This window comes from Paroedura picta, chromosome 5 (assembly GCF_049243985.1).
Source record: "Paroedura picta isolate Pp20150507F chromosome 5, Ppicta_v3.0, whole genome shotgun sequence".
Classification (NCBI taxonomy): domain Eukaryota; kingdom Metazoa; phylum Chordata; class Lepidosauria; order Squamata; family Gekkonidae; genus Paroedura; species Paroedura picta.
In genome coordinates this window covers 37,321,319-37,349,299 of record NC_135373.1, presented here as the reverse complement: position 1 = coordinate 37,349,299, position 27,981 = coordinate 37,321,319, and the positions used below count along the sequence as shown (strand labels likewise).

Below are 27,981 nucleotides of genomic sequence, written 5' to 3'. Positions count from 1 at the left end.
ATGGCGTTTTTCCATCTTTGCCAAGCATGGCTACTAGCGCCCTACCTGTCCTCTGACCACTTGGCCACAGTGATCCATGCAACAATCACTTCCAGGCTAGACGTCTGTATCTCGCTCTACGTGGGCCTGCCCTTGGTTTTGATCCGGAAACTTCAGCTGGTACAGAACATGGCTGCTAGAGTCCTCACTAAAACATCACGGAGGGCCTATATTCAGCTGGTGTTTCATCATCTGCACTGGTTGCCAGTCTGCTTCCAGGTCAAGTTCAAGGTATTGGCATTGACCTTTAAGGCTATATGAGGCCTGGGTCCTACTTACCTGCAGGACCGCTTGGTTGCTTATGCCCCCCCCCCCCCGCCCAAGCAGAGCTCTTCTCTCTGTGGGTATGAATTTACTGGTTGTCCCGGGCCCCCGGGACGTCCGCTTGGCCTCAACCCGGGCCAGGGCCTTCTTGGTCCTGGCCGCAACCTGGTGGAATGAGCTCCAAGAGGAGCTGAGGGCCCTGCCAGAGCTGTCAGCTTTCCACAGGGCCTGCAAGACGGAGCTCTTCCGCCAGGTTGAGGCCAGGGTGCAGTCCTGGTGTTTCCATCAGTGGATCCCCCCTTGTTGCCTTTCAGATCTGGCCCCTCGCTCCCAGTGGAAAAAGGCTTGGCCCTCCGGCTGAACGGGTGGGGGGAGAGACACTAGTAAAGATTAGTATAGATCGCCATCTGTATATCTGTTTATCCATTTATTGTTATAAGGGGTGTTTTTATGGGGTTTTATTGTATTTTTATTGTTTTATTTTGTGCAAACTGCCGCGAGACCACTGGAAGAGCGGCGGTATAAAAATCAAAATAAATGAATGAATAAAAATAAATAAATATAAACATGCTTAGAAATGAAGCCATGATTTACATCAAAGAAGGATCCCTTTTTCCACCATATTTGCCTAACAAGCGCCAATCCCTGCTCATCAGTGCTGTAGAAGCTGGAGATCTCCCGGCCTATTTTATGTCCTTATTTGCAATATTTTTATGCGATCCCTCCAAAATGTTACTGAAAGGAGGCAATAAAACAAATGATAAAAAAACAATACAAATTCCATCATTTTTACTGTTGCGGGATTCAATTTGCCCGAGATCAATATTTTTTCAGATTGCCGTTTTTCCTAGTTTCGGTCTCCTGGGAATTTATAGCACCCATCAGACGGGGGAAAAGGAGCCTTTTCTCAGCACGAGTCGAATATGTTTGTCAATTATTTCGGATGTGAAATTTTTACCTTGGTGATTCATTTGGCTGATTACGTGCAACAAGGAGATACTGCAGGTTCTCCGACGGCTCAGGCACTTAAGCGGCTGATGTGCTCGGTGCGGAAGGGGCATCTCTGCTGAAGTGTGCCAAGAGGATGGCTGTGGGCGGCATTTCTCAGCAAGTACTTGATGCTGCCCCGTGTCCGCTGGAGAAGAAAGCATGCGAGAACCAGAAAGGTTAGAGAAAAAAATCAATTTTAGAAAAATATCAGCTGTTTATCATAGGAGCTCAAGTGTTTAAAAACCATAAAACAATGTCTATTAGGCATACGTAAAACATCTAAGTGCGTACACCAAAGGGGTGGCAGGATACAGTAGATGAGCGATTTGGATGTGAGTGTCCCGCATAGTCACAGAATCATAGAGTTGGAAGGGGCCATACAGGCCATCTAGTCCAACCCCCTGCTCAACACAGGATCAGCCCAAAGCATCCTAAAGCAGTGGTCCCCAACCTGCGGACCGCAGCCCGGTGCCAGGCCGCGAAGGCCTTGGCGCCGGGCCGCGGCTCCTTTTTCTCTCCCCCCCCCCCCCCAAGCAAGAAGCTCACCAGGCCGTGAGCAAAGCGGCCGATTAGCTCGCGGCCCGGCAAGCTTCTTGTTTCGGGAGGGGAGGGAAGAGAAGCTTGCCGAGCCGCAAGCTAATCGGCTGCTTTAGTGGCCAATTTGCTGGCGGCCCGGAGGGGCCAGGAGGGGGAGCGGCGGCACACACGCGTGTTTGCGCCACTGCCAGGCGCAAATGCGCATGCGCGGCAGTCCGCATATGCGCGTTTGCGCTGGGGCTGCCGCGCGTGCGCGGGCCCCCGAGCCACCCTCTCTCCCCACTCCGGAGTGGCGATCCGCAGCGGGCGAAAGCTTGCGGACCGATGTCCTAAAGCATCCAAGAGAAGTGGATCCAATCCAACCTTTGCTGGAAGACTGCCAGTGAGGGGGAGCTCACCACCTCCTTAGACAGCCTATTCCACTGCTGAACTACTCTGACTGTGAAAATGTTTTTCCTGATATCTAGCCTATATCGTTGTAGGGGGTTGGACTAGATGACCCATGTGGTCTCTTCCAACTCTATGATTCTATGATTCTACCAATAATGCCAAACAGTTTGTCTGACTTTGATCTAATGCGTTTCGATCAAATAGATCTTCATCAGAGGTCAGATGCACACAGAGGTCAGACGCACACACCACCAATTTTCAACAGGGGTGGGTGGTGGTGAAAAAAAACTGTGGGTAACAGAAATAATATGAATTTATCACAGTTCCATCACTGTACCATTATCACTGTTCAGTTGTATGGATTCTATGATATTCTTTGCTTGCATATTGGCTTACTTATTTAGTCTGTCCCGGCTAGTTCTGGTCCTGCAAGGTGTTCATTATAGCAGAATCCTCAGCAGCAGATATTTCTTGTTCCTAATAATTAAAATAGCTTTAAGATACATAAACAGTTTATATTTTTCTAAGATGGATTTTATCCCTAACCTTTTTGGTTCTCACCTGCATTTCAGGTTGGATTTTTGTTTCCCTTTTTGTTCCTTGTTAGAGAAGAAAGCATTCCTTGTTAGAGAAGAAAGCATTCCAGGTATTTAGCAGGTACCTGGAGAGAGCTTCCATAGAAGGCCTGGAGTAAGGATGGACAAATACTTCAATATGTTTTCCAGGATATGTACCTCCAAGATGCTGTTTGCTTATTTTTATGATCTTGCCATGCAATACTTCCTCAACCCATTTTATGATTTTGAACTTATTCCATGGTTTTATCATGTATCTTTCTTTTGACCTGTGGTGATTGATTTGCATAATGGCTTTCCACAGTCCTCTCTTGCAGGTGTTTTATCATTTTGACCTTGCAAGGCTAATCATTCTGAGGAATGTTTGTAGTGGCTAGAAGTTCATGTTCATTTATCCTGGGAGCCTTGCACATTAATTAACACAACCAAGATTTGAAGGGAGGGGGTTGTGATAGTAACATAAAAGTATGCTTGTAGTTTGTTTGTTTTTTAGTTTTAGCAAGGGAAATCCTTGCTTCTGTTCACCATTTTCTTCAATAAAGAGATTTCTTGCTTATAAAACCCTGACCCACAGCCCAGCTTAGCCTTGTCTCTTCAGATTTGGGGAGCTGGGGGGGGTCATCCCTGGTTAGCAATTGGAAGGGAAACCTCGAACAAATGCCAGGGTAGTAGTACAGAGGCAGGCAATGGCCAACCATCTCTGTCCAGCTCTTGTCTGGAAAACCCTACAGGGTTGTCATAAGTTGATTTGCAACTTGACAGCACTTCCCACAAAAACACACAATTTTAATAGCCATGAATTAAAATAATTAAGTCATGCCAACCCTGACACATACTCGACCCCTAGGATCCAAAAGACTTAACAACATGTAAGTCTTCAAAAGTGGGTGCAACAAGGCTGGGAGGGAGAAGGAACAGAGGGCAGTGCAGTTTATGACTTTATTTTGGTTTTAACGGATTTAAAAAAAAATTATTATCATAAGCCACTTTGAACCATGAGGAAAAGCATGTATACTTGTTAAAATAATAATAATAATACTATTCTGCTGGTTCCATAAAGGACCCCCCCCCCCACACACACACACACAGTTTTTCCCTTATGCCGTCCCTCAGAATGCGGAACCAGGAGGTGGAAGCAGAAGAGTCCAACTCTTCAAAGATCACTGATAGATGGTTACATAGACTTGGGTCTCAAGGTAGGCCATTATTGTGCATTTTTGATGTGGCATTGAATTTTAAAACATTCCGTTCACATATTTGGTGATACTGATAGGATCAAAAAACTCCGTCACCAAAAAACTCCATCACGAGCCGCAAGGGAGTGGCGGGATATAAATCTAATAATAATAATAATAAAGGCTTGGGAAGCCCAGAAGGGTGCCATGATGTGATGCCAGAAAGTGTTTGGTTCCAAGATCTTATGAGATTGGACTAGCCTGGGCCATCCAGGTCAGTGTATACTATGATGGATGGTACTGAAAACCTGGGAGAACCACCAGGGTCACCCTTTCCTTCTCTGCAGACTTGCTGACATTTCTCCACTTGAGCAATTTCAGGCAGTGGCATGTCTAGAACCAAAACCAGCTTGAAATGGCTGTTGTTAATCCACCTTCTTCAGAAAGACCTGGCGATGAGAAGTCACCACTTTCCCCAAGGTCTAGCTAGCTGCATGGCGCTGAGTCTCAGACCTTCAAACATGCCTTCTACATGCTCAGAATCTGCTGGCTGAGATATACTCATAGCAACTGGCCTAATTCATTCAACAAGCCTCTAGTTAATGTGGTGTCCAAGTCAGATCAGATGTGAGTGATTTTTATCTGTGAAGTGCTTAGCAAATTAGTCAAATGAGCTGCCGAGACATCCACTCTATCCTCTCGAGAGCTGAGATGTTAACAGATCTCTTACAGCTTGAAGCAGCAGCCCTGGAGAGGACCATGAACACTCGGCAAGGGCAGGAAAGCCGTGCTTTCTTCATTTGCCAGTATTCTAAGATCACACCCTTAAGGCCATTTCAGTTCAGGAAAATGACACGGGGGGTGTGGGGTGGTGGAGCCTCTTCTCCTCTGCCACGGTCTCAATCTAAGTTGCGGCCTCACACATCAGAGCAGCCTTTTTCAACTTTTTGACCGTGTGGAACCCCTGAAATATTTTTCAAGCTCTAAGGAACCAAGGAAATGGTGGTGTGCCCCTTCAGAGAAGTGAGAGAGGAAGTAAGAAGCCAACCAATCGATCATTGACCGTTTCCGTTGTGGAGAAAGAGACCAACAGGTAAAGTGGGCTCCAGTGACATTTAGTGTTGTCAATGGGCCATCTGAACCTTCAGGGTTCCCTGGAGACCTGGTTGGGAATCCCTGCCAGAGAAAAATTGAGTTCTGAGTGACATTACGTTTGGTTAGCTGAAGCAAAGTCAAGTCAGAGGAACCCAGTGTCAAGTTCACATATTCTTTGCCATAGGATGAATGTGTGGTTATGCTTCTACGCTGTATTTGTGTGCTCGGCTCCTTGGGTTTGTTTCTTTGGCTCTGTCCCGTGATGCTCTGGAGTTCGTTTAGTTTGTTGGCCCCAATTAGCTTGGTTGTAAATTTCCACAGAACTCTATTATTCCTTATCTCTTTGTACTGTCCTTGGAAGACTGGTGAGTGACTGGCATCAGTTTATGTGGGCTTGTAGTTGGTGTGGGATTGTAGCCGATATAATGCACCTGGCAAGGGGGAGGGGTTGGGGTGTCCATATAGGGGTGTTGGCTTTGTAGTAGTTCAGTTTGAGCAAGGAAAGTTCTGTGCATTTCTTTCACCTATTTCTTCAATAAAGAGAATTCTTTTGCGCCAAGAGTCTGCTCACTGGAAATTCGACGGGGCACTGACACCCAGACATAAAACATCTATCATCATAACATGCAGTTTGACCGTCAAAAGATGAAATGTGAACACTATAGTACATGCAATCAAAATGCAATAAAACTGTGCTGATGGGCCAACTGGGGAGAAAAGGGACAGCATGGAAACCACTGCAACCCCAGAGGGAAACCCACTGGGGCCTAGCCTGGATTAATAAGGAACCTAAAGGATTAACCCAGGCTCTGGAAAGAGGGAAACTAACAAACTGCCAGGCGATCAGGCAGACCAAGGCTGGAAGATAAGTTGCCAGCCTCCAGGTGGCACCTGGAGATTCCCACTGTTATACGTACTGACCTCCAGATGACCAAGATCTCTTCCCCTAGAGCAGGGGTAGTCAACCTGTGGTCCTCCAGATGTCCAAGGACTACAATTCCCATGAGCCCCTGCCAGCGTTTGGTGGCAGGGGCTCATGGGAATTGTAGACCATGGACATCTGGAGGACCACAGGTTGACTACACCTGCCCTAGAGAAAATGGCTGCTTTGAAGGGTGGGTTTTATTGTATTACTAACAGAGAAAAGCCCGCTGTATTACAAATACAACAGGCTCTAGAGAATGCTGCCTCTTCGTGTGGCTGGATGGCGGAGGGGGGGGGGAGTCAGGACAGGGCATCCCCTACCTTATTGGTCCTCTGGGGAGGCAAGGGAGGGTCAATCAGGGAAGGTCAATCAGGGAGGTGGAGGCAGTCAGGGACTAAGCATCCCCAGCCTGATTGGTGCTCTGGGGTGAACGACTCCGCAGGGGCTTTATCAGGTAGGTGATGAGTTTTTCACAACTCCTCCCATCACCCTAGTCATGCTTTATTTATGCTACTGATACTGATATCCTGTTGAAGTCCCTTCCCTCTCGAAACCCTGCTGTCCCCAGACTCCGCCCATCAACTATCCAGGTATTTCTGGACCCAGAGCTGGCAACCCTATGAGAAGAAAAGCCCCACCACTGGGGAGGATCAGGTGAGGCTATCATCAGAGAGGGCAACCCATGGGTGGAACTGGCGGACAAAAGAGGCAGAAGGGGAGGTGAAGGAGAAGAAGCCAAGAAGACTGCTATGTTTGAGCTGCGAGACGCTCTGTGTAACTAGAGTGGTCTGTGCTAGCTGCAGCCAAATCAAAGTTAAGAACATGGACAAACATCCCCCCTCCTAATCTTTTCCGGCCCTTGCTGCTCACAAAATAAATTATAAAATTAGAAAGGAAGCCAGAGCAATAGTGAGGAAAGATTGGTGCAAGATCTGACCAAACTTTCAAGCCATCACTGCGCTGGTGTGGGTGGCCAAGAAACCAGACCTGATTGTTTGAGAGCTGCGTTACAGATTTTTCACCAGGATCTGGCTGGCCCAGGTTAGCCCGGGTGGGTCAGATCTTGGCCTGCCAAGCAAGGTTGCCTTGAAAGCCCTGTGGGGTCACCACAAGTCAGTGGCAATTTGAAAGCACTGTCAATACATGATTCTTCTCTCCCTTTTTTGTGATTGTGTGCTGCCCATATGCAAGCATCCTTTATTTCTTTAGCTCTTTTAAACCCTGCTTGGCCGGCTCTCTGTTCCAACCAGCACAGGGGAACAAAAGGGAGAAAAATAAAACAAGCAACGCAAGTGTAAAGCAATAAAAATGCAACAATTTAGAATGGGCTCAATAGGACTCATTTCCCTGCAGGGAAACCAGCTCTGGGCTGGAACGGCTAGTCGATAAAACCAGCAGCACAAAAGGGTTTTGTGCATGATAAAAGACCATAAAATTGTCTTTGGGGAAGGGGGAAACAAGCCAGGCTTGATAAGAACCATAAAATATTAGATCAAATTTTTTTGGTAAAAACCCGGATGAGTAGAAATGTTTTAGCCTGAAAATCCCCCATCCCTGACAGATCAGAAAACCATCCTAATAGGTCCCCTACCCTGCAGGAGCTTTGCATCACTGTGCGTGATCAGACATGACATCAGAGACACATTAAACTTCTTTACCTCCCCTTCTCTTGCCTTGCACAAAATACACCATCGGTAGGCTGTCCTGCTATTTACATGAGGCTCAACATGAACTAGCAGCCTGAATAGCCTAGCTTGGCCTGAGCTTGTCAGATCTCCAATGCTAAGCTGGGCCAACCCTGGTGAGTTGTTGGATGGGAGACTACCAAGTAAGATGAGGCTTGCTATGTGGAAGAAGGCAATGGCAAACTGCATCTGTCCGCATGCAGTTCTAGAGGCCTCACTTCAAAAAGAATGTGGACAAAATTGACATTTTAAAGAGGAGATGGACGAGGGACCAAGCCCTATGAAGAAAGGCTGAGAAATGGTCAGCCTGGAGATGAGGAGGTTGAGAGGGGACATGATTGCTGTCTTGAAGTATCAGAAAGGTTGTCCCTTAGAGCAGGGGTAGTCAACCTAAGGAGGTGGCCCACAAGAGCCCCTGCCAGAATCATGTTTGCAAAGGTTCATGGGAATTGTAATCCATGGGCATCTAGAGCAGGGGTAGTCAACCTGTGGTCCTCCAGATGTTTGTAGACTACAATTCCCATGAGCCCCTGCCAGCAAGCTCTGGCAGGGGCTCATGGGAATTGTAATCCATGAACATCTGGAGGACCACAGGTTGACTACCCCTGCCTTAGAGGAGGGCAGGTGGCATCATAGGGCCCACAGTAATGGGGTTACACTATGTGTGGAACGATATCAGCTAGATATCGGATTTCACAGCCAGAGTAGTTCAGCAATGGAACTGGCTGCCTAAGGAGGTGGCCCACTTCCTTTTGCTGGCGGTCTTGAAGCAAGAACTGGATAGATCCTTATCCTGGATGCTTTAGGCTGATCCAGCAATTGAGCAGGGAGTTGGACTTAATGCCCTGTATGGCCCCTTTCAGCTCTATGACCCAGATGTAGAACTCTACACTTCTCCTTATTGAATTGCATCTTGTTCTCATTTGTCGGCTTTCCCAGAAAGTTTAGATCTCATTGAACTCTATCTTTGGGTGTTCACTATTCTTCTGCATTTGGTGCCATCTGCAAATTTAAGGAGCAGTCCCTCTACTCATAAGTTGGCAGAAGAGGGAATAAGATAGGTGGCTGTTTTAAATCTTATTGGCTCAGCAGGGTAAGCCCTGGCCAGTATTTGGATCAAAGACCTCCAAGGCAATGGAAAACCACATATCTTGCCTTGAAAACCCTAGGGCAGGGGTGCCAAACTGGCTCTCCAGACATCCATGAACTACAATTACCATGAGCCCCATGCCAGCACCATGTTGGCTCGGACTCATGGTAATTGTAGTTCATGGGCATCTGGAGAGCCACAGTTTGGTACTTCTGCCCCATGGGGTTACCAAGAATCAGCTGTGAATTGACACCACTTTCTACTGCCCCACCTGAGCCCAGATTTCAATCTGCCTTTTGGCCCAGAATTGACAACAAAAACTCAGCAATCGTTGAAGTCTCTCTTGTTCTTTGGCCTCAAATGTCTGAAGTCTGAATTGAAACCCTTGCTTCTGTTCCGTTTAATTGTTTTGAACAGCCAAATTGCATTTCCATTGACTTCCATGGCAGCGAAAGCTATTAAAAATACTTTTGATATTATCTCAGGGAAACTTGGTTTAAAGTGTTTTAAGCGGGGGTCTTTATTTTATTGGTTCTGATCTCGAAAGGCTAAAGCGCTGCCCTGTGAATTCATTGCCTAGTAAAATCCTGAAAGGCTAAAGCAAAGAAGAAACTTTGGACATTTATTTCCTTGGATTTACACACATGAGGGATTCCTAGGGCTTAATGACAAACTTTCTGGCCTGGAAAATGAGAACTTACACAGACACTGCAAAGAATCCTCTACGACTATAGGGTCATATCATCAATTTTTTATAAATAAAATATATTAAAAATTCATTAACTCCCACCCAATCAGCGAAAACCTTTCCAGGGGCATTGCGAAACCCCAGGGTTTCACAAAAACCTGGTTGAGAAAGTCTGTGTATAATGGACAACAGAGAAGTCAGATTTATTATTATTATTATTACTACTATTATTTCGATTTATTTCCCGCCACTCCCAAATGGCTCGTGGCGGGTTACATTGTCTTAAAACCCCATTAAAACTCCCATTAAAAGACTTTAAAATGTCACAACATGGCGGCACAATAATAAGATCCCCTTCCTACTCCCCTTCCTAAAAAGGGGGGGGTAGAGGAGAAGGAGGTCAACGGTGTTCAAGAAGAAGCCCGGGGGAGAGCAGTCGATGTACCCCAGCAGCCCCAGCCTCAACCATAGACCTGGCGGAAGAGCTCCGTCTTGCAGGCCCTGCGGAACGTTGAAGGGTCCCGCAGGGCCCGCAGCTCACCCGGGAGCTCATTCCACCAGGTGGGGGCCAGAACTGAAAAGGCCCTGGCCCTGGTCAAGGCTAGGCGTGCTTCCCTAGGGCCAGGAACGACCAGAAGATTCTCACTCGCAGAGCGCAGAGATTTGATAATTTCCCCCTATGAAATGTGCTGGAATCTGAAACCTCTCTGACTCTGCCTAGGGTGTTTCCACATGTGTTGAATAGCATGCTTTCAGTCCTCTTTCAATGAACGGTGTAGTGTTTGAAGGCAGTGGCTTCTAATCTGGAGAGCCAGGTTGAATTCCCCACTCTTCCACATGCAGCCATGTTGGTGACCCTGGGCTAATCTGAGCTGTTCTTGCACAGCAGTTCTCACAGAGGTCTCGGGCCAGACAGAGTCCTGTTAGAGCTGTTCTCACAGAGCAGTTCTGTCAGAGCTCTCTCAGCCCAGCCTACCTCACAGGGTGTCCGTTGTGGGGAGAGGAAGGGGAGGCGATCTTAAGCTGCTTCAAGACTCCTCCAGGTATTTACACCCCATTTTCAAGTGCCACAGGGTCAGCTTGCTGTTTTTTGGTTGACTGTGTCAAGACTAGAACAGTTTCACCAAGGTGTTGATTGCTGGTTTCTCATCACCTCCTAAGTTTGGGTGATGCTTCCAGGGCAGGGTTAAGGCCAATGGATGGCCTAAGTCTCAGTTCTACAATGATGCCCCTCATCCCTGCCACAGCTTTGCCGACATTAAGACTCAAACGCTGAAGGTAAAATAAGAGATTTTTAAAAATCTTGTTCTCTTCCAGGCCATCCCCACAGGCCAACTCTCACAATTCTATGAAACAGAAACTAAAAACAAAAACCCACCACATTTTATTTATTTAACACTACATAGCAGTAAGCAAAATAATACAAAAACCCCCCAAGAAAACAAGAAACACCTCCAATGGTGCCATAGGCACACGCTTATTATTGATATGAAAACATCGTCTGCAACAGCCATAGGAAAAACCTTTAAGATATGCAGTGAATTGTAATTGTCAACTGGCAAAATGCAAAAGACACAGAGACACGAACTGTAAACATCCAGGAGGCCGGGCACAAAGTGCGTCCTTCCCTACTCAGGAATACTCCAGGCAGTAAGCACAACGCTCCATTTTCCCCAGAGGAAAACGGCAGCATTGGAGGGTGGACTCTATGGCATTGTACCCTGCTGAGGTCCTTTCCTTGCCCAAAACACGCCCTCTCCAAGTTCTCCCCCCCCCCCCCGCACAAATCCCAAGGAATTTGCCAACTCAGAGCTGGCAATCCTGTTTATAAGAGAAGAGACCTATTGCAAAAACTTTTTGTCCTAAGAGGAATTGCAATTTGGATAGGAGGGAGGGAAGGGAGAAAAGGCAGACAGACAGAAGGAAGATCAATACAGATCTTCTCAAGGAGCTAGAAAGGCTGTAGGCAGCTGTTAAGAGAACTCACCGGCAGGGGCAGCTCTTAGGCAGCAGAAATCTGCAGCCTCCAAGCCTCAAAGGGAAGTGGAAGGAGGAGGGGGTGGTCAGGGGTGGGGGATTGAAGGTGATTGGCTGGCCGCTGGACACACAGGGAAGCCAGTTGGAGGAGGAGGCACTCAGGGGTGAGACAGCCGCCCTGAATGGGTGTTAAGCGCTGAGTGGCACGTAAGCCATGCGACACTCTCCTCCCCTTAGGCCTTACCAGAAACATATTATGTGGAACAGATTTGTTTTGTTGCTTGTACTTTATCTGTTTTATCGGTGTCGGTCACCATGCGAGCCTTCAGACAAGCGGGGACCCCAACACTCTAATACAGGGGTAGTCAAACTGCGGCCCTCCAGATGTCCATAGACTACAATTCCCAGGAGCCCCTGCCAGCGAATGCTGGGAACTGTAGTCCACGGACATCTGGAGGGCCGCAGTTTGACTACCCCTGCTCTAATATATAAGTCCTCCCTCAAGGTTCCATCTAACGTTCTATGGAGGCTGCCCTAAGATTTGCATTGTCTTGGGAGTACAAGTGACCTTCCGGGCCCCATCCCCACCCACACCCACTGTCCCCCCAGATTTAAGGAGACGCAAGACAAGTTCACATGACCGCACTCCCTGCGAGGCAGGAGAAAAACTAGAGAAGAAGGGCGGTCCCACCAGTGAGACAGGAAGAGGAAGTGGGTTGTTTTGGTCCTGCCTCCCTAGCAACAGCAGTGAGAACCTCAGGGATGGAGTCCTAGAACCAGGGGAGAAAAGTCCCATTAAGAAGGGAAATAAATGAATATGTGAAAGAGAGACATTCTCCTCCTCTGTAGTTCTGCTCCTTGAGTATCTGGGTTTCTGCTTAAACTTCCAACTGAGAAGACCCCTGTGGACCCTTGCAAGCCTTTTGCATTGCTTGTATAGCATCTAGCAAAAATCTCGTACTACTTAGTGAATGCTAAGTAATAGCAGCAGCTAAAAGGAGGAATAGTCAAGCCATACTATGAGTGTGGAGGGAGGGAGCTCTTTTTCATTGCTCAGAGCTTTGATTGACTGAGGATATTTGCCGACATGATGCTTCATCCAGTTATTGCTTTGTTCTGTTTGTAATGCAAATGGACCACTGACACCAGCCAGGATGTGTAGTCTTATTAAAACCACCTCTGTTTGGCTTGCTGTTCCGTATGTAGCACAGGAGGTGCCTAGAGGATGTTTAAGGTTCACATCTGGAAGTGCTGAGTTTTAAACCTTTCCGGGCTTGCAATTTTAGGGCAGCACAATCACATATTCAGCTGTCAATCATCATGCATACATCAGCGCAGGTAAACCCTCCTGCAGTCAACATACGGAGGATCTCTGGCAAGGTTGGCATGCACCAAATAAGTCAGAGCTACTCCTGCCTCTTGACAGAGTCCATTTGACCACTTCAGTGACCATCAAGAGTCTGGGTGTGATCCTAGACACCTCCTTATCCATGGAGGTCCAGGTCACAAACATTGAAGGCCAGGCATTCTACCTTCTTCACCAAGTGTGTCAATTAGCACCTCACCTAGCAGCATCTGACCTGGCCCTGTGAACCATGTAACTGTCACCTCCAAGCTAGATTACTGTAACTTGCTGTATCTAGGGCTGCCCTTGGAACTCAAAACTGATTCAAAATGGAGTAGTGCAGGTCCTAACTGGGACCCAGTGGAGAATGCATATACAGCCAATGCTCTCCCAGCTGCATCAACTCCAGATTGGAGACCTGATCAGATTCAAGGTTTTGGTTATCACCTTTAAAGCCCTAAACAGTCTAGGTTAAGGATCCACCTCTCATACTACATCCCCCACGAGAGCATGAAGGTCTAATAACCAAAATCTGCTGAGGGTCCCCAGCTCTAAAAAAATGAAATTGGCCTTAACCAGGACCTTTTCAGTCCTGGCCCCAACCTGATGGAACACTATACCTGGCAAGATCACAACCCTGCAGGACCTTAGGTCAGGGGTGAACAAAGTGTGGCCCTCCAAATATCCATGAACTACAGTTCCCATGAGCCGTTGCCAAGGCATGCGGGCATGAGCTCATGGGAACTGTAGTCCATGGACATCTGGAGGGCCACACTTTATACTCCCCTGCCTTAGGTCATTATGTAGGGCTTGCATAACAGAGCTGTTCCACCAGGCTTATGGTAGAGGCTCACTTTATACGGGCCTACCCTTACCCCCGATCTGGAAATTTCAACTGGTGCAGAATGCTGCAGCCAGGGTCCTTGCAGGAACACTTTGGAGGAACTACATCCATCCCACACTCCAACAGCTGCACAGGCTTAGGGTTTTGGTAATCACCTTCAAGACCACACACAGTCTGGGCCCTGAGTATCTGAGAAACCATTTCTCAACCTATGCTCCCCAAAGAGCACTGTGCTCCACCAACACCAACAAACTGGTGGTTCCTGGCCCCAGGGAAGCTCATCTGCCATCAGCCAGAGCTAGGGCTTTCTCAGTCTTGGCCACCCACCTGGTAGAATGAGCTCCTGGACAAGATCAGGGCCCTGCGGGAGCTAAAAGAATCCCACAGGGCCAGCAAAAAGGAGCTCTTCCAACAGGCCTTCAGTCAAGACAAGTGAATAAGCCACCAGCCACCAACCCAAGCCCAGTGGTTCCTCCCACCATTCACTGTGCTAATAGAAGGAAAACAAAAGCAGGGTTGCCTCTTGTTGAATGTTAAATGTTAAATTACAAATTGTGTTTATTCAATACAATTTCCTATTGTTAAAGATGTTATTATATACTTGTGTCAAGATCTTTACTATATTGCTTTGGATTATGAACGTTCTAAAGTAAACTGCCCTGAGCCAAAAGGGAGGTGTATAAATAAATAAATAATCACTTAACACCAAAATAATGCTCGCTTCCCTTTCCCAGATCCGCCTGAACAACTGCTATCAAAGTTCTATTTTAAATCTCTCCCCTTGCTTATGCCATTTCTCCGAAATAATGAGACTGCATAAGCAGACTGATGCCATTAACAGTTCTCTATCGATGAATTGTGTTTTAAATTGATAAGAATGAAATTTAAATTATAGATTTATTTATATGTATTATTATGAGTGTGTTATATTTTAAACTGAGCTGCCCTGAGCCTTCGGGGAAAGGCAGAAAGAAATACAAGAATAAATATGTACAGTTTCCACTGGGAAATGATGGAGCGCAAACGAAAGGTCAGCTCAAAGTGCCTACTGGAGACAAGGGCATAAAGAGAGTGTCATTTTTCAAAACATTAAACAAGTATACAATAATTGGTCTGGAAGGCTGCATGGTATACCCCGATTCATCAGTAGTTATGCCCAACCAAGTCCACAGGTAACTAGCAGTTAAGCAGGGCTGGTACTTGGATGGGAGACCACCAAGAAAGGCAGTGGCAAATATGAAATACCTGGAGATTTTTGGGGGTGGGACCAGGAGTGGGTGGGATTTTGGTCAAGGAGGGACCCCAGTCTAAGGTGACCAGATTGTCCCACTTCTAGAGGGACATCTGGGAGCACCTGGCAAATTGTACCTGTGTTGAAATTTTAAAAATATATGTTGTTGTTGTTGGGTGTGAAGTCGTGTCCGACCCATCGCGACCCCATGGACAATGATCCTCCAGGCCTTCCTGTCCTCCACCATTCCCCGGAGTCCATTTAAGTTTGCACCTACTGCTTCAGTGACTCCATCCAGCCACCTCATTCTCTCAAAAATATATATTACAATACTATTTTTGTGTTTTATGCCAGGGGTAGTTAACCTGTGGCCCTCAAGATGTCCATGGACTACAATTCCCATGAGCCGCTGCCAGCAAATGCTGGCAGGCGCTCATGGGAATTGTAGTCCATGGACATCTGGAGGACCACAGATTGACTACCCCTATGCACTCCAAGAAACTTTTTGTTGCTCCATATAGACCAAATTTTTAATCAAGAACCCCCCCCCCCAGTCAATGGTGCCCCGCTTTACCAATGTTAAAATCTGGTCACCTTACCCTAGTCAAATATAATGCTATGGAGTCTACCCTCCAAAGCAGCCATTTTCTCCAGGGGAACTGATATCCTTAGTCTGGAGATGAGCTATAATTCAAGGGAATCCCCATTTCCCACATGGGGGCTGGCACCCCTAATGAAAAACCACCTGTTTCTCTCTTGCCTTGAAAGCCTCTTGCTGGGATTGGCATAAATTGACTGCGACTTGACAATACTTGCATACATAAGTATAAAAAATCCAAGAAAGAGATGGGAACAAGCAAAACCACAAAGTCAACGAATTGCCTTGGACAAACAGAAGAGTTGGCTTTTATGCCCCGCTTTCCCCAACCTGAAGGAATCCCCTTGTCCTGCTGAAAGTTCAGAATAATCCAGCAGGACCTGGAAAGAGCCCCCATGTTTTCCTGCCTTTGCTATGCTCCCCTGGCCCATTCGTTTCTTTCTGTGCAAAATATCTGCCATCCAGAAGCCAAAAAGCCCTTTCTCTGGGATCGAGATGAGGCTGTCGGATGGCCTCCCCTTCTCTCCCGCTCGTGCCTCGAATCTGGAGCTCCAGATGCCAGGCTGCCTGCCTTCCACTGGCAGAAACCGTCCACCTAACGACGAGTCATTTAAAATGCTGCCAAAACAACACGGGCCCCGGGTGCCTGCGCTAAGTTAGAACAGAAGAGGCCTCCATTTGGGAAATGTACGATTATTACCACGCCAGCTCAAGCATGACTCTCTGACATCAAGCACGGTGCAGCAGCCTGCAATTACAAGCCTGTTATTAAGTGTCATTTATGAGGAGGGGTTCTTGCCTGCAACTCTACACCAAGCCATGTGCCAGCCTTGCTCAGTTACAGGGTTCTGGTTTTTGTGTTTATCCCCCCACCAGAACAGGATCCCTTTCGATTCCTTCATCATCACCATCCTGTTATTTCTTGTGGAGAGGAAAATGCTGAAGCTTCAATGTTTCAGCCTCCTTTTAAATTTTTGCTGGCCAGTCACAACTGACTTTTGGCAACCTTGTGGGGTTAAGAACCTAAAGGCTGAGCTGTAAAAAAAAATGTTTAAAATATAAATCCCTCCCCAATAATTTGTGTGCCGATGATACACTGACTAAATCTTGCCCTGATTGGCCCTCAGTGGGGGATATGCCCCCAATAGAGAGAGGGCAATCTCTCACTGAGGGCCAATCAAGGGACTTCCCTATTCTCCTCCTTCTCTTCCTGTTTCCTACCTGTCCATTGCATTGCTCTGGACCAAACGCCAACTGTGGAGTTTATTAGGCTTTGCAAATGTTTATCAGATTTCCTCACCAAATTTGCCCAGATAACACTCCTCCTCATTAATTTGCTAAAAATGAAGGGAAACAGGGAAGAGGCTCGGAAGCTGGATGCTAAGTATCAATGGAGCACGAAGTACCGACAGGTGTTCAAGGAACTGAAATGGAGGTTCACTTCAGAGCCCCTCCTCTGCCATGCCTACCCTTCAGACCAGTTCCTTATCCAAGAAGATTCAAGTGACTTGGCTATAGGTGCAGTTCTACTCCAGTAAGCGGGGAAGGGCACCTGCAACCCTTTGCCTACCAGGTCCAAAAAGCTCAGTGATACTCCATGGAACTGGGCTACTTGGGAGAAAGAGACAGCAGCCATTAAGCTGGCTTTGACTACCTGGCAACACTGGCTTGAGGGTGGAGCAATGCCATTTGAGGTCTAGACCAGGAGTATCTACCTGTGGTCCTCCAGATGTTCATGGTCTACAATTCCCATGAGCCCCTGCCAGCATTTGCTGGCTGGGGCTCATGGGAATTGTAATCCATGAACATCTGGAGGACCACAGGTAGACTACCCCTGGTCTAGATGGACCACAAAAATATGCAGGCCCTAAAAAAAGCCCCAGAAACTGATGGTAAAACAAGTGCACTGTACTGAGTTCTTTTCCCATTTCTCCTTCATTTTGAAACATTTGCCAGGCAAACAGAACTTCCTGGCTGATGCCCTGTCCTGCCTTCCCAAGCATGACAGCCAATTGGAACTCATGGTCCACTGTGTGGTCCTACCTCAGCAGCTGGGGCTGGATGCTGTCACCTGCAGTCAGAGCTGGCAGGTGGGAGCCATACCTCCTAAAGCTGGTGATCCGGTAACCATCCCAGCATGGCTGCAACAAGACTTGGTCAGAACTGACAGAGCAAGGCAGGAGTGGATGGGTCAACATGACCAAATGTGATCATATCACCCAATGAATGTGTATATGTGTGTGTGTGTGTGTAAATTTAACATGTGTATATATGTTCACATACAATTAATTAAGACCAGAGCCATCAAGATACCTGCTGTAGGAGGTAACAAAACATGTCTCCACTCATCCATAAACACAACTGTCCCAAATCTCCATCTGAACAATGAAAATTATGGCAACCTCTCCAGTAGTCAATAGGCTGGTCCTAACTTTAGAAGAAAGCAAGGAAAGGTTGGGGGAGCTTGGTCTGTTTAGCCTGGAGAGGAGACGACTGAGAAGGGATCTGATAAGAGGAGAAGAAGAGTTGGTTCTTCTATGCCGCTTTTCTCCATCCGAAGGAGTCTCAAAGTGGCTTACTTTCGCCTTCCCTTTCCTCTCCCCACAACAGACACCCTGTGAGGGAGGTGAGGCTGGGAGAAAGCTCTGAGAAAGACTGCTTTGTGAGAACAGCTCTATCAGGGCTGTGATGAGCCTAAGGCCACCCAGCTGGCTGTATATGGGGGAGTGGGGAATCAAACCCGGCTTCCCGGCGCTCCTAACCAATACACCAAGCTGGCTTCAAGGGGGTTGCGTTTGTCCAGCATCTAAACCAGCTGAAGCCCCGCTTTCTTTTGCATTGACCAAGTCTTATTGTGAACTGTAAAACAGCTCCTGTGAAACAGAAGCTTTGCCGATGGCCATCTGAAATGGCTCCGGGAGAGGCTCCATCTGCTGCTAATTTTGCTGGTGGAAAAAAAAAAAGTCCTTGTTTACTAACTTCTTGTTTTCCCCTTATCTTGTATGAATGCTAAATGGCACCACTGACACCCTTTCATCATTAGTGGAATTAATCTATGTGTGTTTGGGGACCCAGCCCCACCTTACATGAGCACTTAACTACCAGATGTTTGCAGGATCTGAGAAATAGCTCACAAAGCGGAACAGGAATTACACAGCAAATTGCAATTTCTCGAAAAACACAGTTCCTCCACCATCATGCCCGTAGTGTGGGCTGTGTTTTACTGGAGTGGTTCTTTCTCAGCCATCAATAAACACCACCTCCCCCATATGTACAGATTTAGGAAGCAAAGACCCTTGACTGGAGCAGCTAATCTTCATAATTCTCCTAAGGAAGTGCACAAATAATAAAAGAATGAAATGAAACCATTCCTCTCATTTTTATCGTGGAAACTAACAGGAATGTTCACAACAGGCATTGCGTATGTGTGTCAAGTGCCATCATGTCACGGCCAACTTATGGTGACCCAGGAGGGTTTTCAAGGCAAGAAAGGTTCCGTGGTGGGTTATCATCACCTGCCTTTGCATAGCAATTCTGGTGTTCCTTCATGGTCTCCCATCCAAATACTAATCAGGGTCCACCCAGTTTAGCTTCTGTGATCTGCCAAGATCAGGCAAGCTTGGGCTACCCTGGGTGATTCTGCACTTACTTTGTTTTTTCCATTGTGGATCCTGCTGAATTCAGATCGATTTGAACTCAGGTCTTCCTCTATCCTTCTCCCCATTTGAAACAGAAAGTGTTCTGCACTTGATTGGGGAAGTTCAGATCGGGGAGGGGTGCCAATCACAACAGGAAACTCTTTTCTTGAACGGGGGGAAAGGGAGGATTGGAGACAGCAGAGGAGAGGGAAATCTCTGCTGAGAGAAATTAGGGGTTTTGGAGTGCAGTCACTTTAAGACAAGCCTTGCAACCGGGAACCAGGAAGTATTTGAAACTGATGCCCTACCAGCTTTGCTACAAAGCCCAGGGAAATCTGCATACTTCCTGATGTTGGTTTTCCAAATATCAAGGCTTATACCCACTTCTGGATATCGCGGGGGGAAAGTAGGGTCACTCCGAATCAATCATGCATGTTGCAGAGGGAATTTTTAAAGCGGCCCAAATCAAAATGGAAATCAAATTCTGTGTAGACGGAGGGATTCATTTGAACTGGAACTGGGTAAAAAGCCCCATGCAAACTACACCCTGGCCAGGAAATAACGCTCACTAGGAATTCTTGTTCTTGGACAAAACTGTCTGGCTTAAGACAGTTTGTGAGGTGCAAATATTGTTTGCTAAACTAGATAACAGCCTCACTATTTCAAAGATGGTGATGAAAATACTGTCAAGTTGAAGTCGACTCATGACGACCCCAAAGTGTTTTCAAAGCCAGAGATGAACCAAGATGGCTTGCCATTGCCTGCCTTTGTATAGCAATCTTAATTAATTAATTAATTAATATTTATATACCACCCTCCCCTGAGGCTCAGGGCAGTTTCCATAAAACATAGAACTATATGTTTACATAATATTATTACTGTTGTATGAAAGTTGTAATGTAGGTGCAAAATATAACGATGCAAACAGGTCCAGGGTAGAACACAAGGGTGGATATTTTAGGAGCGAGGGAGCAGGGGTCCCAAAGATTTTATTGGCCACTCGGTCTCAACCATATGCCTGGTGGAAGAGCTCCCTTTTTGCAGGCCCTGCGGAACTGTTTTAACTCCGTCAAGGTGAGCACTGTCATCCACGTATTTGATTTTAGACAGGGGAATTAGAGAGCTTAACTGAAGGATTCGAGAAAGGCGGGAAACAACAGGATCTCTACCTATGTATACCATGAGATTCTGTCTAGAAGCTTTTAAATAAACCAGACTAAAATACAAACACAGATGCTAGAAAGGTTTTGAAACAAACACACAAGAAAGAGACTGACGCCTCAAGGGTGCACTGAGAATGTGTCAGCTGAGGATGATGAAAAACCCATCTGCCGGCTCCAGGGGAGGGTTTGGCTTAGCAAGAGGAAGCCGCATGACCCGAGTCATTAAGGGAGGCTGATCTGAGGTCTGATTTTGGGCTGTGGAGGTCCCTCTGAGTGGTCTTCCAGTCTGCATAAAATCCTGCATTGCTTAATTTTAAGCATTTCAAGCTTTACTCTGCTCTGGTTTGGCCTCACTTGGAGTCCTGTGTTCAGTTTTGGGCACCCCAGTTGAAGAGGGATGTAGACAAACTGGAGCGTGTCCAGAGGAGGGCAACAAAGATGATGAGGGGTTTGGAGACCAAGACGTACGAGGAAAGGTTGGGGGAGCTTGGTCTGTTTAGCCTGGAGAGGAGACGACTGAGAGGGGATCTGATAACCATCTTCAAGTATTTAAAAGGTTGCCATATGGAGGATGGAGCAGAGTCGTTCTCTCTTGCCCCAGAGGGATGGACCAGAACCTATGGGATGAAATTAATTGAAAAGAAATTCCGTCTCAACATCCAGAAGAAGTTCCTGACAGTCAAAGCGGTTTCTCAGTGGAACAGGCTTCCTCGGGAGGTGGTGGGTTCTCCATCTTTGGAAATGTTTAAACAGAGCCTGGATAGCCATCAGACAGAGAGGCTGATTCTGTGAAGGCTTAAGGGGGTGGCAGATGACAGTGGATGAGCGATAGGGATGTGAGTGTCCTGGATAGTGCAGGGGGTTGGACAAGATGACCTATGAGGTCCAACTCTATTATTCTATGATTCTATGAAAATGGGCAGAGTGAGGCAGTTGTCCTAGAAGTGCCATCAACTGGCACCAAGGTCTGTGTCTCTAAAACATCCGTCCAGCCCAGCCTATACAGAAGGATGACGTATGGACGGCCATTTTGTGACCTTTATGCTGGCTTGAAGACAAAGTCCTGCATTTAGCAGCAGAACAAGCCATGGAGCAAGAGAGACTGCAGACCGATTGCATTTTTGGTACCTTATATGAAAAAAGACCTTGTTTACGTAGCATGGAGTGAGTATGCAACCTCCCCCCCAACACACACACACAATTTGTTATTTGACTTGTCGGTGGCAGGCCGCAAGTAAAGATTGCTTTGCTCTCTTTTTGTGATGAGCAATCGCCATGGCTAGGTGGATGATTCATGTATGGATTTTTGACTCAGGCTGGGAAGCAGACACGGGCTTCTATCTGGGCAGTCAGCTGGCTACCTTCACAGAGGGTTGGGATTCCAGGCCGGAGTCCTTCCCTCCGACCTGACTGGGGCCTAAGCTACAGAGACAAACCCTTCCCAAGGCAGCACCAGCCAGACACACTCTCTGGTTCCATTGCTGCCCGTCAGGGCCACCTATTGAGGAAGAGGCACAAAGGCCTCAGCTGGGCTGCTGCCGGCCTTCCTGCGTATTTCTCAGCACTCAAAACATGGAAGTAAGAAAGACTTGACCTTCCCCTTGCAAGTCGCTTGTTGGGGTTGGAGATGCCAAGCTCCACATGGGCCTGCCAGGAACAGAAAGAGGGAGCTTTCAGGGTGACACTGGGACGGATCTGACAAAGTCACTGTGCTGTTGTGCAAGGGGCTGATTTGAATCAAGACCACAATGCACAGAAAGCAGAGCTGTGAAGCTTCTCCTGGCACCATTTCTAGTTCTGAAACAGTCTAGTGAGCCACAGGGGAAAATGCGTGGTTTATCAGTGGCTGGACAGATACTTATCAGGTATACTTTAGAACAGGCTTTCTCAACCAGGGGTTTATGAAACCCTGGGGTTTCCCGAATGGGTGGGAGTTAATTTATTACATATTATTTTAAGTTGTTGAACATTTATTGGGTGATATCATGTTGACCACCCCATGACCAGTAATGGGCCTGGAGGGGGTGGAAAGGGGAGGGGCATGGTGGGGGTGTGCACACAGCTATGCTTCCTAATCATATTCTGCAGGATCGCACCACTTCTGGTGTTTCTCAAAATCTGAAGAATGTCAGGGGTTCATCAACAGAAAAAAAGTTGAGAAAGGCTGCTTTAGAAGAATACTTAGTTTTTATAACTCACTTTTCACTAATGGAAGGAGTCTCAGAGTGGCTTACAATCACTTCCCCTTCTTCTCCCTGCAACAGACACCCTATGAGGTAGGTTGCGTGGAGAGAGCTCTGACAGAACGGCTCTGCAAGAACAGCTCTAACTGGACTGTGCCTGGTGTGAGGTCACACAGCTGGCTGCATGGGGAGGAGGAGTGGGGAACTCAACCCGGCTCACCAAATTAGAAGCCACGGCTCTTAACCACTACACCAAGCTTTAGGCTGATCCTGCATGGAGCAGGGGGTTGGACTGAGGGCTTCCATGACCCCTTCCAACTCTATGATTCTATGCAAGTTTCCCCAACAGGGAAAATAACTGTTTCAAGTCTGGAAAATAGCATGAAGGGAGAAGGCTTCAGCCTTATATTCCGCACACATTTCTGTCAGTTAGCATTGGGGTGGGAATGGGCATATTTCACCCAAGCACAACAAGTGGGTAAAATGCAGGAAAAGCTGATGCCCTCATGTGCCTTCTCCCATCACATTCCACTCTCTGAAGCTTTTCATACTCTCCAAGGAACCAAGAAGCTTCTTGATGGGGGAATTAAACTAGTCACCTTGTGGCAGAACCGGTCGCCTGCTCAACAGATGCCAAGCCTGTGGGCCCTGTTCCAGCCTTCCACTCTTTCCCTGGGTGGGGCCTATTTCTTCCTTTCCATCGCTGCCACCCCTCATTGACTGTAATACCCCTTCCCAAAGGACAGTGAGACCTCTCAGCTAGGTTTCTGGTGTTTTATAGTCAACTAGTTTCAAAGCCCATTTCTAAAAATGGGCCTTGAAAGGGGAGAAGGGGGAAGGGGAAAGGAGAGAGGAGGGTCCCCGGCCACAGCAGCTTACCTGGTTGTCCGGGCGAGTCCGGAACTTGCTTCGTGCCTCCAACGCGCCAGGCCAGCGGCAAAGGGAGCAACTGCGAGCCGTGCTGCACGCGGCTCGCATTTGCTGGGGCTGGAAATCGGAGGGATCAATCGGCAGGCGCTGTGCGCCTGCCAATTGGCCCCTCCGATTGTCTGTCCGGAGGAAGGGTCCAATCCGGAACCTTCCTCATCACGGACACATCCTGCCCTAGAACCCCTTAGCCTTTTATTTAGTCCGTGGCGCCCGTGGCACCACCGGCGGTTTAAAGATATACTATCAATCTTTGAGTCCTGCCAGGAGAGTTGGCCACCACCCGATTTTGCCTGGTTTCCCTCCCCCTCGGCCCTCCCAATGCACTAGTACTACCCAAGCAGGGGAGACTAGGTGGTCCAGAGCACCAGCCACTTGGTTATGTGCAAAACTCAGGTTTATTAAACTATTAACACTCAGATAAGTTTACACCCCCTCCAGCACACCACATGACAACAAGCCACAGCACTTATACACGCTCCAGGCATGGATGCCTAAACTTACTCCTCCTTCCCTACACTTCCTGCTGAAGAGGGGGAGAGCCTCCTGTGGCCACTTGCCTGCCACTCTCACTGCTCACCTCCTTGGGGGCTGCTTCTCTTGTGGCCAGGTCCTGTCCCTCAGCCTGGGGCAAGCAGGGCCTTCTCTCTGGAGAAGAGATCTGCTACTTCCTCCCTTGGCGATCCTGGAGAGACTGCCCCCTCCCAGGAGGCCTGGAGCCTAAATACCCACAAGCTCCTCCCCCTGGTGGAGCTTGACTCCTCCATTCTCATTGGGGCATGTGACCCTCTGCCTTCCCTGAGCCTCCTGGGCAGCATGGGCAATTACAGCCTTTCCACCCCCTAGCAGCCATTTTAAAACACAGGCCCAGGGCAGCCATTTCAGAGCACTAATCGACCTCCAGGACTGATTTTGTCCCACACCTTCTGAAAGAAGCAGGATTGAACCTTATACAGGGCTTGTGGGTGTTTGTAAGGGGCCATGAAGCCTGTCTATGTTAAGGTGATGAGATTTTAACATTGTTCAAGCGGGACACCATTGACCAGGGGGGGGGGTCTGGATTAAAAATTGGGTCGATATGGAGCAACAAAAAGTTTCATAGAACGCAAAAATAGTATTGTAATATATATTTTTTAATTTCAACGTAAGTACAATTTGCCTCCAAAAGTGGGATAATCTGGTCACCTTAGTCTATGTAGAAACGATCCCTGCCAACCCCCTGCCTATATCAGGTTCTAGGTCAGCGTTTTATCAAACCTTTGACCATGGAAGTACCCCTGAAATATTTTTCAGGCTTGAGGAACCCCAGAAATGATGACACGCCCCTTCAGAGAAGTAGGCACAGGAGTAAGACGCAGAAGCCAGCCAAAGAGACGAAGCCTGTGGAGCAACAGAGAAAGTAGGCTCCAGGTCTAGTGACATCAGCAGCCAACCAAACCTCTGGGGAAGGTTGCATAACCCCTGGGGAGCTCTCATGGAACCCTGGCTGAGAATCCCCGATCTCGGTACTGAGAATGGGCAAAGGAAAAACTCACCCAGATGCTTCTGTCTGCCTTCCTGGCCCCTCTCCCTTTCATTCTGGCTTTGCTGCATCTGCAGAATGTTAGCCATCTGATCCCTGCCCCACCTCCTGCCCTCAATTGCTATAAGCACCGGTGCTCATAAAAACTGGCATTTGGGAGTTATATTCCTTTTCATCCAGCTAATAGGAAATGTTTAATTGTCTTTAAACACATCAAATAGATGTAGAGATGCAAATAGAACATTTTGGGGGAGGGTTGTAATATTTTGAGCTTGTAGGGAGGTTGTAATTCTGGGTTTGATACCAATAACCCTTGCCAAATAAAAAAAGTATTAAATTAGAACAAGAATTGGTTTTTATGCTCCACTTTTCATTACCCGAAGGAGTCTCAAAGCAGCTTGCAATCACCCTTCCTTTCTGTCTCCACAACACACAACCCTCTGAGGTTGTTGGGGCTGAGAGAGCTCTGACAGAACTGCTCTTTGAGAACAGCTCTAACAGGACTGTGACTGGCTGCATGTGGAGGAGAACTGGGGACTCAAACTCAGCTCTGGATTAGAGGGCATTGCTCTGTGCGCTACACCAGACTGGCTATCCTGGAAAGACTTCCCTTGCAAGTCCTATGAGGCTGAAGGGTTCAAACCCATTAAAATTAGACAGGTAGGCATTAAGTTCCAGAATGTGGGCCTTCCCCCTGCCCCAGTACTCTGCCATGTACTTGTGGTCAGAAGATGATACATTCCTTTGAAGTGGGCATCATTGGAAATGCAACAGAGAAGCAGACCAGACAATCATGCCTAGCTTCCAGCTGCATGTCCGTCTGCACTGCAACCTGAACTAGCCCACTACCCTAGCTTTGCAGGTGAGGTCTTGCTGCTTTGATTTATTTTTAGGGTTGCCAATTCTGGGTTGGGTAAGTCCTGGGGATTGAGGGGGGGGGCACCTGGGGATGATGGGTCTGGGAGTGGGGATGTAATGCCATTGAGTCCACCTTCCAAAGCAGCCATTTACTCTAGGAGAACTAATCTCTGGAGCCTGGAGATCAGTTGTAATCCCCAAAGATCTCCAAGCCTCCGACCCAACTGGGTTGTTCTGCCTTCCAAAAATTGCCATAGGGAATTTTTTAAAGTGGAAATGTCTCAGATAAGCATGGGCTGGTTAATATGGAATTATCTGTTCACGTGTCAGAGGGTCTCCTGGAGGGGCAACATAGAAACGTGACAGACAGACAGACAGACAGACAGACAGACAGAGAAGGAGCATCTAGAGAGCAGCACGCCTGGCCTGCATGGCCCAGGCTAGCCCAATCTTGTAACATCTCAGAAGTGAAAATAGGGGCAGCCCTAGGCTGATTCTGCACTTACTTTGTTTATTCCGTTGTGGATCCTGCTGAATTCAGCTCAATTTGAACTCGGGTCTCCCCCCCCCCTCAATTGAAACAGAAAAGTGTTCTGTACATGGTTAGGGAAGCTCAGAAGGGGGAGGGGGGAGTGAAGCACAGCAGGAGCCTCTTTCTTTCTTTTCTTGAAGGGGGGGGGAAGAGGATTAGCGACAGCAGAGGAAGAAGAAAAAAACCAAGAGGCAAATCTCTGCTGAGAGAAGTTAGGGCTTCCCCTTTAAGGCAAGCTTGCAACCTGGGAATGAGGAAGCCTTTGAACTGAAGCCTTGGCCAATCAGGGCTTTTCTACAACATTGGAGGCTTGGGACAAGCAGAGAGCTACACACTTTCTCATGCTGATTTTTCAAATACCGAGGGTTATATCCACTCCAGGATATTGCGGGGGAAAGGTAGGGTCACTCCGGCTCAGTCATGCTTGTTGCAGAGGGGAAATTTAAATCGGGCAAAATCAAAATTGCATTCAATGGAGACAGCAGGGATAAAAGCTCCGTGCAGATTCAACCCTGGTTAGTATTGGGATGGGAGACCACCAAGGAGTGCAGGTCCTGAAGCAGAAGCAGGCAATGGCAAGCTGACTCTGTATATCTCTTGCTGTGAAGACCTCAAGGGGTCACCAAAAGTCAGCTGTGACTTGGAGTCAAAGATATTCAGCTTGTGGGAGTTCAGCAGTTTCTAGACTTCTTTTCTATCATTTCTCCAGATTTCGTTTCTTTTTTTCCCCATTTAAAACGCATCTGCAGCCTCAGCTACACACGCGGGAGAACAGTCAGCCCTGCTGAGGCAGCCCAGGCGTCTGCTCCTTGTGCTTATCCTAAGCAACAACAACAACAACAACAACAATCCTGCTGGGAGAATCAGAACCCCGGAGTGGATCCTTTACCTGTGCAGGGAATGCTTTGATTATCTTTTGTCCTCTTTACAGCAAAAGTGATTTCCTGCGTGTTATTTTTGAGCTGCATAATCAAGTAATATGTTTTTGCTATCTGGAAAAGGCAGACACTTACATTAAAAGCTGCCAAGGAAACCAGTGGGGATGCATTCAGATGTGCCAAGAGAACATGAATTCTGCAAACGCCCCCAAGAATCCGGAGCTGCCGTAAAAGAGCAGGGGCACTGAGGCTCTCCGATCCTCCTGGCCTTTCTTCTCTTCAAATGGCTGCCTATTGTCTGGTTCTCTGGTGCCCTCAAAGGGCTGCCAACTCCAGGTGGGGAAGTCCTGGAGATTTTGGGGTGAAGCCCAGGAAGAGTGGAGTTTGGAAAGGTGGGGGACAATGCTGTAGAGTCTCCCTGCCAAAGCTGCCAATTTCTCCAGGACAACATCCCTGTAGGCTCTGCTTCTCCCCCCTCCCAACTTCTACACCAGAGGAACTCACTGGGGCTGGCTCTGCCCCACTCCCCCAAACTTCTACACTAGGGTTGTGCACTTCAGACCGCTTCGATCGAAAAATCTCCAAAGCAGGCTCGCTTCGGAGATTTTTCTATTGAAGCAGTCCAAGGTGCAAACTCCCACAGGGAGACAGAGCTGAAGCAGCTGTCAGAAATGTGCCTCGGCATGCTTCGGCTTGCCTTAGAGCTTGCCCGTCCTGGGCCTCTCGCTCACCGGCCCTGAAGGGAGGAGAAAGAGAGACCCACCCTCACCCACTCCCTGTCCAGGCCACCGTCACACACTTACCTGTGGCTGGCTGGTCCCCTGACCTCCGT

General features: G+C 47.7%; 1 long non-coding RNA gene across 1 annotated transcript; it reads right to left on the bottom strand.

The window, feature by feature from the left end:
* Positions 1-781: 781 nt before the first annotated feature.
* LOC143839027 (uncharacterized) lies at positions 782-24,049 on the bottom strand. The gene is made up of 3 exons (XR_013231530.1): positions 23,940-24,049; positions 2,617-2,697; positions 782-1,438 (listed from the first exon to the last, which is right to left on the bottom strand). It is a non-coding gene; the product is annotated as an uncharacterized LOC143839027 (long non-coding RNA).
* Between the last annotated feature and the right edge of the window lie 3,932 nt (positions 24,050-27,981).